A 19,634-nucleotide genomic window follows, 5' to 3' on the forward strand; every position below is an offset into this window, starting at 1 on the left:
AATTCTACAGTTACAAACTACCCAACTATAAATGGTAATAAATTGATGATAAATGGATGACATTTGAATGTTACAAATTTGTAAGTGGTCCACATTCAACTTTGTTGTCTTCATTTTTCTTAGTAACAATGACAAGTTTGATCCTTTATTTATCATTGCAAACACATAAACTCTTTGTCATTCCAAACATAGTTAATACTATTGGTGTATGATCTCTTAATTGTGGAATGGTCTCTTGATGATGATAACAAACTCTCAATCTCTAATGCTCATGAATACAATGAATGAATGATCTAATGCCTTACTTGTATGGACACAATTTATGATTCATTTTCTATTTTTACTATGCGATTGTATATATGCTTCACTAACATCTCATGCTATATGGTTAATTGAACAAGTTTTATCTTTCATTTTTCAAGTATAATTTCATTGCATGAATAAGCATAGATGTATAATTAAAATCATTCATTTTTTTTCATAATTCATGGTTTGTTTGACTATTCGCACACTTATCCCTTGCTTTTTACTTTGAGAGTGAGTAGTGTCAAATCACTAGTCTTCGTTAACGAACTTCCCTTCATTACTCAATGACCTAGCTTAGCTCGATCTTTAAGGATTCCCCCCTTGACAACGATATCTTTCAATGTAGTCTAAAGAGTGAGAGGTGGTCACCAAGGTGACATTGGGTGGCTTGCTTCACAGTTTACTTTTAGGCATTTTAGTTGGGGTTAAGACTTTTTTTTTCCAATGGAAGTGTTTGAGTGACGACACAATTTAGAAAATTCTCATAAGAAACTTAGTTTCCCTTATTGCCATCACCTAAACTACCTCCAATAAAATCATGTGTTTTTAAGAACATCTAATTTTGATAAATATTTAATTCAATAAATTAAAAAAATAAGATTATTATTATTATTGTTATTTTTTGTATATGGCAGAATCGAAAACTATAGCGAGCTTGTACTTACGTGACAACGAATCATTCTATCTACTACTAAATTCACCTCAAGTGTACCCACATTGCCTCATAAGTGGCACACTAAACTAATTGTAGTTTAAGCCAATAACATCATAAGAAATACCTTAACAACCCATTTTATCATCAACTGATCTACACCATGGAGCAAATTAAAACTAATTTTTAATATTAAAAATTATAGCCATTCTATTTTATTTGAAAATCAATTTTAATTAAGTATTAAGGGTTTTACGAGTGTATTATATAGATATAAATTTTAATATTTAATTTGAAAAAATCCATAAAATAAAATTTAATATGAAAAGTGTTAAGCAAAATAAAATTTAGATTTATTATAATCCAATTTAATGTGAAAAGTGTTAAACAAAATAAAATTTAGTAGGTGAAATATTATGAAAATAGTTTATTATAATCCACCCATCCTAACATTAAAGGTAAACTATTTACGGTAGTGATGTGTAAAAGTACCCTCAAATAAAATTCTTTTGCAAGTAAGAAGATTATAAATATGTACAGTGATGTGTGGTTTGACGGTAAGTCTACTTGGGTGAAGCTCGGGAGACCGTAGTTCAAATCTCATTGAGTACATTGGCCTGTTGTGGTGTATGCTTGAGAAGGAGATTCCCCACCCTTGCCTTGGCAGAGTCTAGCGTTACTAAAAACATAGGATCTTAGTATATCGACTTGCAAGTGGTTGGATGTACTCTTGGTGTTATAGTGGCAGCTACGAAAAACATAGGATCTTAGTATATCTATCGACTTGCAGGTGGTTGGATGTACTCTTGGTGTTATAGTGGCGAAAAACATAGGATCTTAATATATCGACTTGCAGGTGGTTGGATGTACTCTTGGTGTTATAGTGGCAGCTACGAAGATTGATCTAAGTCTCCCATAAATTAACACAGGTGGTTGGATGTACTCTTGGTGTTATAGTGACAGCTAAAAAGATTGATGTGGGTCTCCCATAAATTAACACGTGATTTTAAAAAAGAAGAAAAATAAATATATATTTCACTAAAATGCGAACCTACTTCTTGTTATAAATAGATACTAAAATGCGAATCCACTTTTTATTATAACACGCTTAAAAACGCTTTTCCCGAACCGTGGGAGAGAGGAAACGTGAGAAAGAGGAAACGGAATGCTAAAGCAGGCCAAAAGCAGTGAGTAGGCGCAATCTGAGGGTAAGGTTTGAATCACAATTTTCCTGTAAGAAAGCAGCTTAAAACCCTTGCTTGATCAGGAAGAAAGAATTTAAAGTCCTATTGTATATGTCCTAGCGAATTTGATATGTGCACCTTAAAACCTTTGCTTGATCAGGAAGAAAGAATTTAAAGTTCTATTGTACATGTCCCTAGCGAGTTTGATCTAGGCAGCCATGGACGAGGTGCCATCCAAGAATGAGCGGCGCAGCGCCACAAGGCGTTCCTGGAGCTGCAATCCCATTATTCGGCCGTGGTAAACTTCAGTGTCCACTAGAAGGAGTTCGCAGACCACTTCAACGACTTGGAGAAGCGCTTGGTAGAGCTCGGAGAAAAAGAGGGAAAATGAAAAGAGCTCGGAGAAAAAGAGAAAGAAGATGAAAAGGAGAAATTTGCGGCGGAAAAGAGCACTGAAAACCGTAATTAAATCCAGGAGGAAAAATCCACTGTAGAAAAGAGTACTGGAAACCCTAACAAGACAACGGACTAAAAATCCGCCGCAGGAAAGAACAACGGAAACGCTAATAAGAGCTCGGAGAAAAAATCTGCCGGAGAAAAGAGCGTTCGAAAAGACCTCGGAGAAAAATTCTGCTGCAGAAAAGAGCCCTAAAAGCTCTAACAAGACCTTGCATGAATTAAAAGAGGAGCTGAAGCCGCGCCCTGAGCTGAAATCTCTATGCAAGAATACGGACGCTGAGGGCCTCAAGGAATTCTTGGTCAATTCCCTTTGTGAGCTCACGGCGATCCGTAGAAGCCCCCTCGGCGCTGAGGACCCGGCCAAGCTGGTTCTGCAGACCTGAAGGGCTTTTATCCGGATGGTAAACAGACTACGAACATTGATGCGCGGAGACATGCCTGTGTTTGGCTCTTGGAGTCCCTTCTTTTTTGTCGCCAGACGAGGTCTCGGCGGAGGTGAAAAAAGACGCTCAGAAAATTGCTGCTAAATGGAAATTTAGGGTCGCTAGAATGATAAGCTCTGGATCCCCGATCATGACCTATAAAATGACTACCGTCCTTAATTTAGCAGTCTGTTCGGAATCAAAGAAGCTATAGAGCATTATGGGGCTTGCGATCTTTTATTAGTGTAGCGTTTGTCGGGCATTTGGGCGACATGGAATTAACTGCCATTTCCAATTCCAATTCCAATACTGTATCGTCGATCTGGACTTGGAATTAGCTGCCATTTCCAATACTGTGTCGTCGGTCTGAACATTTGGCTGTTTGTAAGTATCCCCTATACTCCTTTTTTTATTACTTTCTTTCCTGGAACTATTTCGTTTTTTATTACTTTCTTTCCTGGAACTATTTCGTAGTTCATGATTTCACTTTTTTCTCTTTACTCGGGACCTTTCATATTTCATAATTTCACTCACCTTCCATGCTTTATATCTTGTTATTTGACACAAGTTATGTGGGGAACCTACAGAGTACAGATGTTTTAGGTTTTTTTAATTAAAAAAAAACTAAAAAAAAATTGGCCCTGAACAAACTTGATGAGAATATTAACGTGTGCAATGTTTATTTTGTAAATTTCACTGTAAATTGCATTATTGAAAAAAATTAAAGATATCCCTCTCATATAAGAAATATTAAAAGTTTGGTTAGTTTATTATATCGTACTTGCATTAGATGGCGCAAATCTCACAACCTACTATTATAACCTCTAGGATGAACTGCGCAGAAGAATAGTTAAATATTTTATTTTAATATAGATTTTTTATAATTGTTTTTATTTTAATAATATTAATTAATTTACTTTTATATTTAACCTCTAGGATGAACTGCGCAGAAGAATAGTTAAATATTTTATTTTAATATAGATTTTTTATAATTGTTTTTATTTTAATAATATTAATTAATTAATTTTTATATTTCTTTAACTTATAAAGAAAAATAAATTAAATTTGTTTTTTAATAGTATTTTAATTATTTTTATTTTATTTAAAAATTATTGTTGATTTTTTGAATTATTTAAAATCATGAAATATGTGGATCAATATTATTCATAATATTTTAGGAATTGTTCAACATTTTATTTTATTATAGAACTTTTAATAATAGTTCTCATTTTGACAATATTAATTTTCATTTTTTTATTAAATTAAATTAAAAAGAAAAATAGATTAGATTTGTTCATATTATTATAGTATTTTAATTTTTTTTTTTTTAAATTCACTGTTTCCTAAATTTAAATAAATAATATCCTTAATATTATTATCTAATATATATAGTATCAATATCTTTTTCATGTCTCATGTATCTTCATGTCAAAATATGCTCTCGACGTTTGATCTCTCGAGGTATGCTCTACTTACCTCTTCAGGCAATGGCCAAGGATCCATGAGTAGTTTTTTTATTGGCTTGTTTGTTGAACAACAATTTCGATGTGAATGTGTCAATAATGGGTGCATTTATAGGTGACTGTTTGTGATTTTCTTAGATTAGTTGTCCAAATGCGTAGAAATATGTTTTCAAACTATGCATCTAATTCCTGAGATCAAATGAATGTTAATGTACTCCTTGTCAAGCGCAAGGCTGAGTTTACTTGCAACAATTTTTGTACTTGTTCAATTGCTTACAAGTTAATGTGTATTTTTATGTATAAATATTGTTTGGTTGATGATTTCATCCTTCAGACAGATAATTATTATGTTTAGTATGCCTTCAATAGAAAGCTTTGTTTACTAGTTGGCTAATGATTTCATTCTTGAGACATAGATGATTATTATGCTTAATATGCCTTCGACAGAAAGGTCTCTTGAAATCGCTGACTCTTGTGCTCTAAATTATTTTGAAATTGCTTACAAAGTTGTAGTTTATACAAGTTTTTTTCAAGATTTTATGGGCTTCTAATTGGTTGATTGTGGTCCTGCATAACATGTTTGGTCTTGTTTCTTGCAGATGTTGTGGAAAAATTGTGCAATCAAAGGTAAATGGGTTCTTTACAATTTGTCTTTGCATTTGAACTTGTAGAAAAATTTCCACCTATGCTTGTGTTGAAGGCATATCTTGAGCATCAAAGGAAAGCATAAGAAGAAATAGCAAAAAAAGGAAGAGATCATTTTGGGTCACTGGTATGTTTATTCTTATTGGTGTGGTTCATGCTCCCTTGTGAGTATAAACTATCAAAATATTAACTTGTCATTAGACATATTCTCTAAACACTTCCATGTCTTATTGCAGAATTCAGTAGCCTCAAAAGAAATTCATTCATTGAACAATGTAATAAAGTTCATTGAAGTGCACAAACGTGATTCACAGATGCCTACCAAAGATCTTGAAAAATGTGTGGCTCAGTTACAGAAAGACATGGAAGAGAGGAAAACATTTGCAGAAGGCATTAGGACTTAGAATAAATGGGACCATCTTAACAGTGATAATGGTGGTGGTGGTGTTGGTCATGCTAGTACCATTGTTGGTTCGTTGTTCCCTAAACCCTCCCCTCCGAGTGCCTTTTCCCTTCCCAATTCTTCTTCCCTGCTCCCTAAAACTATCCATCCTAGTACGTTTTCCCTTTCCAATTCTTATTCGTTTCTCCCTACTAAACCTTCCCGTCCCAGTTCCTTTGCCCCTTTCCCTGCTCCCTAAAACTACCGCTCCTAGTACCTTTTCCGTTTCCAATTCTTATTCGTTTCTCCCTACTAAACCTTCTTGTCCCAGTTCCTTTGCCCCTTCCAATTTTTTTGACTTACAACATCCTGCTCCACTGGCCAGTATCCCATCTTACAATTTACTTAGTTAGGGTGTATATGACAGGGGAAGCCAAGACATATCTAGTATCTTGTCTTACAATTTACCTGGTCAGGGTGTATATGGCAGGGGAAGCCAAGACATATATCGATCGACCTATGACATTGAAAGTAACCCATCATCTTTTTTTGAATCTCATTTATATCCATCAGAAAGTCTACAATCGTCTTTGTATGGGGTTGGCTCTTATCATGGATCAACCAGTTATGGAAGTTATAATATTGGTAGTGGTGTGCTTCCCTTAACTTTTTACCAATCTTCATATTTACGGTAGGTCTGCTTTATTTGGTATTTTGGAAACCATGTCTTGAGTTACTGATGCAAATTGAACTTCCTGCTAAATGAACTTCGAAGTAATCACTTTTCAGTTACAGGTCTAGGAAGCATAACGTTTTCAACAAATCCAAATGTAATTTTTTTTTATTTTGGTCATGGGATCATCCAAATAGTTTTTCTAATTTTTTTGCAAGTTACTCTTCTTAGCTTTATTTGGATGCAACAATTTTCCCTTGAAAAAGTACCTGCCTGATTTGTCCTAGTGGACTATGTAATTGCTAAATATGTTTTGAATTTCTTTTAAAATATTTCACTAAATAGTCATAACACGTCGGATGCTACGGTTAAATATCGACATTTCGATTATGGAATGCAATGAACATGGGGCTCATATGAAACAAACAAAGGCTTCACATTGGCTTGATTGCAACACATGCATGTGAGATCAATAAGTGTCTCCCATTTACAAAATTCTACCACCCATCGTTCAACCATCTTCCCACGATTGCCTGGATCTTCTATTTTTACACTTTAAATTGTTTGGATTCGAAGGTATTTTTCACTCTCCTTGTTTTTCTCTTTTTCACAATTCAATTTTCTTGCTTTATTTTTTAGCTCTTCCTCTACTTTTATTTTCTCATCGAAATTTCATCTCTCATTGAGAAAGTTTTGTCACCATGGTATAACTATGTGGACTGGATTGGATCGATTACCAAGGAAAAAAATGATTAAATTGTAGAGGTAGTAAATTTGGGGTTTTGGGTGCTTTGGTGGTAAACCCTACGGGTTACAGATCGTAGATCCTTCCTTGATAATTGGCATTGTTTTACAACTTGGCACTGTATTCGCGATGGTAGCACCGATCTAGATCTATATGGTGGGGTTGGATTTTCGAACGTGCCCCTGAAATCACGACATCTAAACCACTTAAGTGATTTCATATTCTATCGGTGCTTATAATGGAAATTGAACTAACGATTTTATTATTCTTGATCATACGATTTTCTTATTCATCTCATAGTGGTTCTTGTCATGCATTTCAGAGTCGAAGACACTGTATCTTTCATATTTATGTGTGGGAATAATTTATCCCACCCTACATGTATCATTGGGTTCCCGTTACATAAATATGAACTTTACCATTTCAGAGTGGAAACAATTCATTTGTTACATGGCCTATTTCCTGCGTCCCATTACAAAAAAGGATGCAATCAAAACATAAAATCCACACTATGGGTAATGTGGAGCTTTCTTCTTCCCCACCCACTATCTTTTCTTTTTAAAGTCATATTACGACACTTCTCCTTTGCACATTAGTCTACACATATCTTCATTTTTCTTTCTTCATTAGTTTACTTTACTTTTTCATCATCCACTGCTTTATTATTAGTTTCAAAAACAATGTTTCTTATTTCGTGGATAAAATTAAATTTCATAGAAAAAAGAATAGGATACTGTGTGTTTTCCATTAACGATTTTCATATTCTTGATGATTTTCTTGTACCAATGACAGGGTTTCCCTTTCTTTAGCGAAGATCTGGAACTTCCCCAAATAAATTTGATTAGAAACATCTAGAACTCATGACACGTGGCTGGATAGAGGGATTGAGGGACAAATGTTCCAGTAGCCCAGAGAGTTGGTGGGATCGGGGCTTTCCCTTTTAAAGATATTTCGTTTCACTGCTAGATTGCTATGGCCTTGGGGAGATCGCTTCTTGTTGGGACATTAGAGATAAAGTTTCATTTGGATGGATGGAATATGGGATGTATAGAATGGATGGAGGGACGTATATGACAATAAAGAAGAATGAAATGAGGTGCTCTCAGTGAGCCACTTTCCTAATGACAAATGCAAAACAGATACCCTTTGAGGAATTCATACTCAAACCATGCCAACGATGCCTTTGATAGCTCTCAAAGCACATTTAAGGTGCTTTTCCTAATTATACTTCCAACCAACATGGTCTCGATTGCTTGACCAAACAAGAGAGTGGGGCATGCAATATTTGGAATTATCCTTCCCACACTATTACAATGTACTTTGTTTCTTTACATAAAGTAACAAGTGAATAGATCAAGGCAAGCTTTGGAATTGTACACTATCTAATGTGTAAAGGTCTTTTCATGGAAGAGGATATTACACAAATGTTACGTTATGGTTAGTGTGTTGGTTTATAGGAAGTAATTGTGAGTGACTTAGTGAGGAATTTTTTTTTAATATGAAGTTTGAAATATTAAAGCGATTGATCCATGTTTGAGATTTTATATATGTATAAGGTTTTAGGTTAAAAATAATGCATTTATGTAAAGTTTTTAAATTTCAATTTGTAATATTTGTACTTATTTTCTATCTTTAAATTTTTTAAATTTTAAAACATGTGGTATAAATTACATATTTACTTATTTTTTATCTTTAAATTTTAAATTATGTTGTATAAATTACATACTTCACATTGATTACATATTCAATTTTTTATGCATTCTTTATAAATTGTATCTTTCAATTAGATTATAGTTTCCATTTAAAGCCATAATATACATGCCCTCATTTGAGGCTAATGAGAAATGGTTGTAATTGACAATTTTGAAGGTTATGATTTTAATTTTAAAATTGGGTCATTATATAAGGATAATTATTTTTGTGATGTAAGATGTCAGGCTAGTCATATTGATTTAAGTTGATGATATTAGGATCTTAAATTGGAAATTTATCATTCAAACATGGTAATATATTTATTTAATTGTGGGATATGGTGAGAAATTCCTTAAAATGCATTATGTAATATGGACCTTAATATTTGACTATAGGAGTTATGGTTAAATTTTGATCTCCATTTGACTTTATGACATCAAGTTGTCTATGATGACCCATGCAAGAAACAGGTACCAAGAATGAGAGTGAGAAATCCCATGTACCAAGAACATTATTCCAGGAAAACAATGTTATCCAAGAATGTGAAATCCCAATGTCATTGCCAAAGAGCCCTGAAACAAATCAATTTCTCAAATCTCTAGGCAAACAATGTTAGCCAAGAACGAGAAATCCCAATGTCATTGCCATGCTCACTGGTTTGACCATGAATATGAACCTGCATGCATGCCTGTAGAAGCTTGATTCTCACTGCCCTTGAGCTCTAGGATTGAGGGTCATGTATATTAATAGGGGAGCAAATATGCCGGATTTCATGGAATAAGGAAATGCATGTACCAATGAGGATCATATCTTGATACATAACATCCTTCCGACTGTTGTAGCCAAATAAAATTTCGTGGCAGGAAACAATGTTCCATTATTCTTTTTTATTATCTCCTATTTCTGAGTTAGCATGCTTCTATTGTACTAATTCATTATGCTTATGCCATGTACAGATCGAGTTGAGTGGGTTTTACATTTGATTTCCACTATAGCAAGCAAATGAATATATTTGTTTTCCCTGTGTATGTTGGATGATGGGACGACACACTTAGAAATAGGGGCAATGTAAAAACAACACTCCCACGAGCAAGAGGCTGAAAATAACATTTGATTATTTAATTCAATGGATGGAGCTATAGGTAACTTTGTTAATCGTTTTTTTGAATGCATGTTGAAAGAGTTTGTGGGAAATAAGTATTGAAATCTTCAAAAGACTCTTAAATCATACTTAGGTTTGTATTTTGTCCTCCTTTAAGTTATTAAAAACAATCTGCTTATTGGTAACGTATTGTCTATTCAATGGTATCAATGTCTATATGCATTTCAATCTTAATTTTTCAGTCTGTTTGTTGAAATTGTATCTAATTTTCCATTTAAAGTGTGTAATATGTTGTTGAAGTTTACCAGAGATAAGTTCCATATAGCAGATAGTCTTGAAAGAAGTATAAAACTTACTATAATCTCTGATACAAACACTGAGAGAGTTTGTGACACCAAGGTTTTTTTTGTAAGTTCTTTGAGATCAGTGCTATATCTTGTTTCAATTAATTCTTAAGGCAATTGAAAATGATTTGAGCATAGGTTGTCAATCGATGTTTTTAATGTAGTGATTCTTTCACCTCATGGTTATTTTGAGAAAGAAAATGTTTTAGTAATGTCTGACAAGACATCGATGGACATATAAACAATTTTTTTATAATTGCATTGTTCATTCCATGATATACTGTCTTTATTGTTTGATTGTATTTTGAACGTTTCTTTTTATTTTGCTTTGTATTTTGTAGAAATACTGATTGTAGATTGACTTGATAATGCAATATAATTAAAGCAAAATACTTTAATCTACTTCTACAATCAAACTTGCGGAAGCTTAATAGATTTGAGAAAGATCAAGCAGAACACATAACGAAAAGAAGAATAAATGCACATGAAACACAGAAGAATACTCAGGGGAAAGCCTCAGCTAAAAACCCCACTATTTGTATTATCATACAAGTGGAAATATATCAGGATTACACAAAGCTTTAGCTCTCACAGCTAGCCAGCTCTTAGTACAATCCCTCACAGATGCTCACAGAAAACATAGATTGCTCATAAGCCTTCTCCTCTACCCTCCAAGCTCCTATTTCCTTGCGCTGTTTCTCCTGGGTGATCCTACTGTTACCAAGTGTAACACTGATCACTCACACTGATCTCACACCCTGTAAAACTATGCAGTACTCAAGGAATGAATTCCTTCTGCATGCATGAGTTTTATTTATAGGAAAAATCATGCAACTGATAATACATTGTCCCTGTCTTTAATCTTAGCTGGGTCTTTCTCTGAATAGACATGCATGAGTTACTGATGAGAGAATCTTCAGTTATCTGGAGTACACTAGTTGGATGCATGCATGCATTAACTGACTGAACTCACAATTAGTTCCTCAAACAATTTGGAACTAATTTAACTGGAATTAACTCAGTAAACTGAGCTAACTAATTACAACTCAAATATAACTCAATCATATCTCCTTAATTAAGGGATGATATCTTTAATTTAAGGGATAACTGTTGCAGGACTTCAAAAAGACTTCTAGCTTGAATTTCTCCAACTAATTAACTCAAGATGAATTAATTAATTTTTTTCAAGTCGCTGGTGAGACTAAATTTGAATTTTAATTCTCAATTTTAATTCAAGGAAAAATTAAATTTGGAATATTCTTGTTCCCACATTTCAACACTCCCTCTCAACAAGAAAGGGATTATCTTCCACCCCGATCATGTCTCTATGGAACTCGAATTTACACTTTGACAATGCCTTTGTCAAAATGTCAGCATCTTGCTCCTCGGTCAAAATATATTGCAACAACATGATTCTCTTTGATACAAAGTCTCTAAGGTGATGATACCGGATGTCAATGTGCTTGGACCTATCATGAAATACTGGATTCTCAGAGAGTTTGATACAACTCTGATTATCATAATAGATCACAGTTGGATCCATCCTCTGATCAAACAAACCAACTAGAATTTTCCGCATCCACAGGGCCTCACATACTGCCTGACTAGCAGCCATGTATTCAGCCTCTGCCAAGCTGAGTGAAACCGACCTTTGTTTCTTGCTGTACCAAGAAACTGCAGTTGACCCAAGGTTGAAAATTCTTCCTAATGTGCTCTTCTGATCTGATGGATTCCCTGCCCAATATGCATCAGTGAAGCACTATAGCTTCACTCCCTCTGTATGTTTGTATCATAATCCATATTGAGATGCGCCTCTGAGGTATCTCAATACATGCTTTGTCGCCTTCCAAAACATCTTGGTAGGCTGAACCATCGCTTGACTCATCTTGTTCACCGCATATCACAAATATGGTCATGTGTTCACTAAGTACATTAGTGAACCCACAAGTTGCCTGTACTGTTGGAAATAATACTGAGAGGGGGGGGGGGTGAATCAGTATTATATAGATCTTCTTTGTTTGTTCTTTGAATTATTTTTGCATGTCAGTACCATAAAATAATGAGCATGAACAAAAGAAAACAGATAGTCACACCAAAGAACACAAGATGTAAGGTGGAAACCCAATGTGGGTGAAAACCACCTGCTGCAATATGTCTCTATCTTCTTTCAAATTAGAAACTCCTTTTACAATGGTTTTGTACTGGTGCAGTCCTTTACCAGTACGCAGGCTGCAACCTGCAGAGAGCTACAACTCTCTCTCGTTTTCCAGTCTCTCCTGGAAGGGAGCTACAACCCCCTACTTCTTTTCATAAAGCATCAAATGATCATCAAGTACATAAAGGTTACAGTCCACTACAGTTATCAGATCAGCAATAACAGAACTAACCCAGAACACCTTATCAACAGAAAAATTCAATCAACAGAACATTTTAAGACAGGGACGCAGTTTTCCCTTCTGTGGCCTGCGTGCCCACGCACTGTTCCTTCAACCGCACTGCGTACTATTACTGCAGGGACGCACCCAAAAATACTATCGCGCCGCGTACTTTTACTATGCGGACGCACCTGAACCTTAGTCGCTCTGCGTACCGACGCAGCTCTCCTTCTTCTGCTCTGCGTACCGACGCAGGTCTCCTGTGTCTGCTCTGCGTACCGACGCAGATCTCCTGTTTCTGCACTGCGTACCCCCGGGCATAGATGATTTCAAGACTTCAGAAGTAACCCAGACAGTCAGATCTACAGATCTGAACATGCGCCGAAGAGATCTCGGTCCATCAGTAGATTCGCCTTGTTTAGATCTAGACCAGATCTAGCCCTCATGAGATATTCAACCCAAAAACATGCTCAAGCCAAATGATCTCCTTTGCTTTATATAGGCAAGCTCCTCCTAAAATCATGGAACAATACCACGAGCCGACACCATAGTAACCCAATACCGTCAGCTAAATACCAAGAGTAACACATAAGAAAACCCCACATGTGAATTTCTTTGCCTTGAAATGTGTGCACTGGGGGGGACGCACCTCCTGAACGGCTGGCCTGCGTGCCTGGACGCGGTCCCTGCATGGTGTACCTGCGGGTACGCACCTTCTGAACTGATTACCTGCGTACTTCTTAATTTTCAAAAAATTGAGAGCCTTGCCACGGGAGTTGCCATCAAGTACAACATCTGTAACATATAGCCATACCAGAAAACATAATGCCAACAATCTCCCCCTTTGGACTTGATGGCAACCTCACAAACTTCAGCTTCATTCTCCCCCTTTGACATCAAGGGCAAAGGGGTATGCTCCCCCTAAGATCATGCTCCCCCTGAAAATGAACCAGATCTGCAACAAAGAACCATAATCCACCATGAAAGAGATAGAGACATATTGCAGCTATTTCCAAGATCTCCTTCTGACCATCCTCCATAATGCCAACAATGCATTATATGCTCCCCCTGAACCTCTACCATCAATCAGAAAAGGTTCAACAATAAGATGATGCATCAACAACCCCCATCTTTTGCCTGAGGCATTCAAAAGTGTCCCTGGGCAATGGTTTGGTGAAAATATCAGCAACTTGTTCCTTAGAAGGAACATACTCCAACTTGACCTTCTGTTCAAGTACTTGTTCCCGGAGAAAATGGTACTTGATTAGTATGTGCTTGGTTTTTTAATGCATAACCGGATTCTTTGAGATGCTGATTGCACTTGTGTTATCACATAAGATGGGGATAGGTGGTGTACAAGTGATTTGAAAATCTTGCAAAGTCTGCATCATCCAAAGGAGTTGAGTGCAACAAGATGCAGCAACAACATATTCCGCTTCAGCTGTAGACAAGGCAATCGAACTCTGTTTCTTGCTGAACCAAGATACCAGTCTGGAACCCATAAAGAACGCACCACCACTTGTGCTTTTCCTGTCATCCACGCTTCCGGCCCAATCTGCATCTGTATAAGCATGAAGTGTAAGATCTGTATCTCTAGGATACCATAAGCCATAATTTTGAGTCCCTTGAAGATATTTGAAAATTCTCTTCACTGCCTGAAGATGAGTCTCCTTCGGATTTGCCTGAAATCTTCCAACTATTCCAACTGCATGCATGATGTCCGGTCGGGTACCTGTCAAATAAAGTAAACTTCCAATCATAGATCTGTAGGTTGGTTGATGTACTGCTGCAGATTCATCATTTGCACTGAGGCTACATCCTGTGACCATGGGTGTACATACTAGTTTTGCATCTTCCATACCATATTTCTTCAAAATCTGTTTGAGATATTTGGTTTGAGATAAAAAGATTCCTCCTTCTTTTTGTTGGATTTGCAAACCAAGGAAATATGTCAGTTCTCCTAGCAAAGACATTTCAAATTCTTTCTGCATGACCGAGGCAAAGCTTTGACTCATAGCTTCTTCATTGCTCCCAAAAATAATGTCATCTACATACACAACAAGTATTAGCAATTTGTCATTTTCTACTTTTATATAAAGATTGCTATCTGCTGATCCTTTTGAGAAACCCTATTGATGAAGATATTTGTCCAAACGGTAGTACCAAGCCCTTGGAGCTTGTTTGAGACCATAGAGAGCCTTTTTCAATCTGCATACAAGATTTGATCATTTCCAAGAATGAACCCATCTAGCTGTTCAATGTATACTTCTTCTTCCAAGTCTCCATTCAGAAAGGCTGATTTCACGTCCATTTGAAATACTTTGAAGTTTTGAAAACTTGAGAGAGCAAGGAACATTCGGATGGCCTCAAGTCTTGCAACAGGAGCAAAGGTTTCTTCAAAGTCTATTCCTTCTTGCTGCGCATACCCTTTACAAACAAGTCTGGCTTTGTTTCTAATTACTTCTCCATTTTCATTCAATTTGTTTTTGAAGACCCATTTTGTTCCGATAACATTCTTATCCTTTGGTCTAGGAACCAGCTCCCAAGTGTTGTTCTTTTCGATTTGCTCAAGTTCTTCATCCATTGCTTTCACCCAACATTCATCTTTGCATGCCTCTTTCACATTTTGTGGTTCAGTGGAGGAGAGTAATGCCAAATAGCTTGAGGCTTCTGCAACTGTTCTTCTTGTTTGTACACCTGCTTCTTTCTGCCCCACAATCTGAGATTCTGGATGATTCTTCTGAACATATCTGGATGGGGTTTTCTATTCTATTCTTGTCTGCTCCTCTGGTTCTTCTTGAGGTTCTTCTTGAGGTTCTTCTTCTTCATCATTCTGTCTTTGAGGGTAGCCTTCATCTTCTTCGATGTCTTCATGATGTACTTGCCTAGGAATGTATCCCTTCTCATCAACCACTACATCAATGCTGTCAACAATTCTGCCAAGTCTTTTATTGTAGCATTTGTATGCTTTTCTATGTGGAGAGTAACCAAGAAGAATGCCTTCATCTGCTCTAGGTTCAAGTTTGCCAAGCTGCTCATCAGTATTCTTGATATAGCATTTGCTCCCAAAGATTTTGAAGTGCTTTACCGAAGGAGTCTTACCATTCCAGAGTTCATGAGGAGTTTGAGTGTTGTTCACCCGGACATTTGTTTTGTTGAGAATAACAACCGCAGCATGTGCAGCTTCACCCCAGAAGGTTGTGGGAGTTCCTGATTCATCAAGCATAGCACGAGCCATTTGTTGGACTGTTCTGTTCATTCTTTCCACAACTCCATTTTGCTGAGGAGTTCTAGCTGTAGAGAATTCTCTTCTTATCCCATGTTCTTCACAGAAATCAAAAAATTCATTTGAAGTAAACTCCCCACCTCTGTCGGATCTGAGGCACTTAATTTTGTGACCTGATTCATTTTCAACCAAGGCTTTGAAGGATTTGAATTTTTCGAATGCTTCATCTTTGTGCTTCATAAGTTCTAGCCAGAAAAACCTGGAGAAATCGTCAATGAATAATATCAAGTATTCTTCTCCTCTAGGTGTTCTTTTCCTGAATGGACCGCATGTATCTGTATGTACTAGCTCAAGAGGCATGCTAGCTGATCCTTCCTTCTCTGGAAAGTTAGTTCTGGTTTGTTTTCCAAACTGACATGATTTGCATATGGTGTTGTCGGGAATTTTGATATCTGGAAGATCGCGAACTGCCTGATATTTGCATGCTTTCCTTATTTGTGAAAAGCTTAGATGCCCCAGCCTCCGATGCCATAACCAGTGCTCATCATCCTTGCTCAGATAGCATTGTTGTTGTCCTTCTTCAAATATGTACAGATTATTTGGAGTTCTTTTGCCTTTGATCACTGTTTTACCTGTATCAAGATCACGAACAAGACATCCATTTGATCTGAATATAACCTCGGTTCTTTGATCACACATCTGGCTGACACTTAGAAGATTATGCTTCAATCCATCAACATACAAAACATTTCCAGCCTTGACCTTTTCTTTTAACTGAGCAATGCCTTTTCCTTTTATAGTTGCAGGAGTATCATTTCCAAAAGAGACTTTCTTTCCCTTTTCTAGAGCAGAATAAGACTCAAGTTTTTCTTTATCACCTGTCATATGCTTCGAACATCCACTGTCAATGTACCATAGATTTTCCTGTCCCTCTGCATAGAATGCTATCCCACATCTTTCTGTTTGAGGTTCCTTTATTCTCCATGTTTTGGTGCCTGAGGCTTGTTCCTTTTTCTGCTGAAACCTGCTCCTGCATTCAGAGTCTTCATGACCAAAGTTATTGCAAATAGAGCATTCAACTTCATTTTCAAGAACCGAAAAGTTGTTATAGGTCCTTTTTGTAATCCCTGTCATACTTCTTTGTTTTTGAGCTTCCCTAGTCATGATCGTTTTATATGCAACACATTGAGCTGCTTTGTGACCAAAGTTATGGCAAGAAAAGCATTGTCCATTGAAAAAACTTATGCGGTTATTGAATCTACCAGCCAACTGATTGTAATTTTCATCTATTCTTGAACCAAATTGAGAAGATTTTACCTGTAGTTGGTTGTAGCTTTTGTTCACCCTTAAGATGGATTGCCCTTGATAGTTTCTGTTTGTAATTCGTCCCTGCTTTACCTGTTGATCTTCATTGTTCTTTTGCTCATTTCTTCTTGCTGCATCAAGATAACTTTTTGAGGTGGATGCTTGAGAAGTTTCTCCATTATAGCCCAGACCTGTCTTGTTTAGTGGAGACCGCTGCACATTGATAATCTCATCCAAAGTTTCAGATCCTTTGACAAACTTGAGATTAATAGCTTTTGTTTTCTCAATCTCTTTTCTAAGACCAACAATTTCACCTTCTAGTTTTTCAAGATGTTTTTCCTTTTCATCAATTTGAAATTGTAGAGTATCAATGATCATGTTCTTTTCTTCTATACATCTCTTGAGTATAGTAATTTCATCATACAGGTTATCCACATCTACAGCATCCATATAATCATCATCTTCAAATGCCATTAATAACCTATATTCATTACCTTGTTCATCTTCATCACTGTTTGATAGACCATCACTATCTTCATGAGTGTAGTAGCTTTTCTTATTTGCGTTCTGTTTCTTGTTCCATCTAGCAGGTTCCTTTCCTTTATCCTTATGAGGACATTTTGCAGCATAATGACCTACTCTTCCACAAGCAAATCATTTAAAAGGTAACTTACCTCTGAATCTTCCAGAACCCCTTTGAAGATTTCTGACAAAATTTGATTCTTCTTCCTCTTCTTCTGGGATGTGGCTTGCTTCATAATAATCTCCTTTGCCTGATGCCTTGAAAGCAGCTTCTCTTCTGTCTAATGGACCTCCCTTTCTCATTTCATAAGCAGTTAGAATTCCATGTAGCTGAGACATAGTAAGAATTCGTAGATTTTCCTTTTCTTCTATTGCAGATACTTTAGATTCAAACTTGGGGGACAATGATCTTAGGATCTTTTCAACCACAATAGCCTCTTTTATTTCTTCACCCAAATTTTGCATACAATTAACAACCTCATCTACCCGAAGAAAATAGTTAGCCACACTTTCATCATTATACATTTTGAGAGTCTCATACTGAATTTTGAGAGTTTGAAGTTTAGCACGCTTTACCTGTTCGTCTCCTTCATAGCTCGTGACAATTTTGTCCCATATCTCTTTTGCGGATTTATAGTGCATTACCTTCATGAATTCTGATTGAGATATACATCCTAATAGAGTACTGACTGCTTTCGCATTTGTTTCATACTTCTTTTTCTCGGCTGCATCTGTAGGAGTAGCTGAAGGAAAAGCATAGCCTGTCTCTACAATGTCCCAAACTTCTGTACCAAGAGATTGAAGATAGGCAGTAACTCTTACCTTCCAATAGTTGAAGTTTGTCCCATCAAAAACCGGTGGCCTGATTGATGCTTCTCTCTCGTAGTTGCTCATGATGAACGATCTACCTTCAAGCGATCAAGCTTCTCTGAAGGACGTGCTCTGATACCAATTGTTGGAAATAATACTGAGAGGGGGGGGTGAATCAGTATTATACAGATCTTCTTTGTTTGTTCTTTGAATTATTTTTGCATGTCAGTACCATAAAATAATGAGCATGAACAAAAGAAAACAGATAGTCACACCAAAGAACACAAGATGTAAGGTGGAAACCCAATGTGGGAGAAAACCACCTCCTGCAATATGTCTCTATCTTCTTTCAAATTAGAAACTCCTTTTACAATGGTTTTGTACTGGTGCAGTCCTTTACCAGTACGCAGGCTGCAACCTGCAGAGAGCTACAACTCTCTCTCGTTTTCCAGTCTCTCCTGGAAGGGAGCTACAACCCCCTACTTCTTTTCATAAAGCATCAAATGATCATCAAGTACATAAAGGTTACAGTCCACTACAGTTATCAGATCAGCAATAACAGAACTAACCCAGAACACCTTATCAACAGAAAAATTCAATCAACAGAACATTTTAAGACAGGGACGCAGTTTTCCCTTCTGTGGCCTGCGTGCCCACGCACTGTTCCTTCAACCGCACTGCGTACTATTACTGCAGGGACGCACCCAAAAATACTATCGCGCCGCGTACTTTTACTATGCGGACGCACCTGAACCTTAGTCGCTCTGCGTACCGACGCAGCTCTCCTTCTTCTGCTCTGCGTACCGACGCAGGTCTCCTGTGTCTGCTCTACGTACCAACGCAGATCTCCTGTTTCTGCACTGCGTACCCCCGGGCATAGATGATTTCTAGACTTCAGAAGTAACCCAGACAGTCAGATCTACAGATCTAAACATGCGCCGAAGAGATCTCGGTCCATCAGTAGATTCGCCTTGTTTAGATCTAGACCAGATCTAGCCCTCATGAGATATTCAACCCAAAAACATGCTCAAGCCAAATGATCTCCTTTGCTTTATATAGGCAAGCTCCTCCTAAAATCATGGAACAATACCACGAGCCGACACCATAGTAACCCAATACTGTCGGCTAAATACCAAGAGTAACACATAAGAAAACCCCACATGTGAATTTCTTTGCCTTGAAATGTGTGCACTGGGGGGGATGCACCTCCTGAACGGCTGGCCTGTGTGCCTGGACGCGGTCCCTGCATGGTGTACCTGCGGGTACACACCTTCTGAACTGATTACCTGCATACTTCTTAATTTTCAACAAATTGAGAGCCTTGCCA

At 36.9% G+C, this 19,634-nt stretch overlaps 2 pseudogenes; both read left to right on the top strand.

The window, feature by feature from the left end:
- The first annotated feature begins 2,330 nt into the window (after positions 1–2,330).
- LOC149144580 (uncharacterized) lies at positions 2,331–3,237 on the top strand (annotated as a pseudogene).
- A 1,348-nt stretch (positions 3,238–4,585) lies between these two features.
- On the top strand, positions 4,586–6,208 carry LOC149144581 (uncharacterized; annotated as a pseudogene).
- The last annotated feature ends 13,426 nt before the right edge of the window (positions 6,209–19,634 follow it).

The sequence above is a fragment of the Pinus tabuliformis genome, chromosome X (assembly GCF_031772625.1).
Source record: "Pinus tabuliformis cultivar Carrire ecotype Pingquan chromosome X, CPIR1, whole genome shotgun sequence".
Taxonomy (NCBI): Eukaryota; Viridiplantae; Streptophyta; class Pinopsida; order Pinales; family Pinaceae; genus Pinus; species Pinus tabuliformis.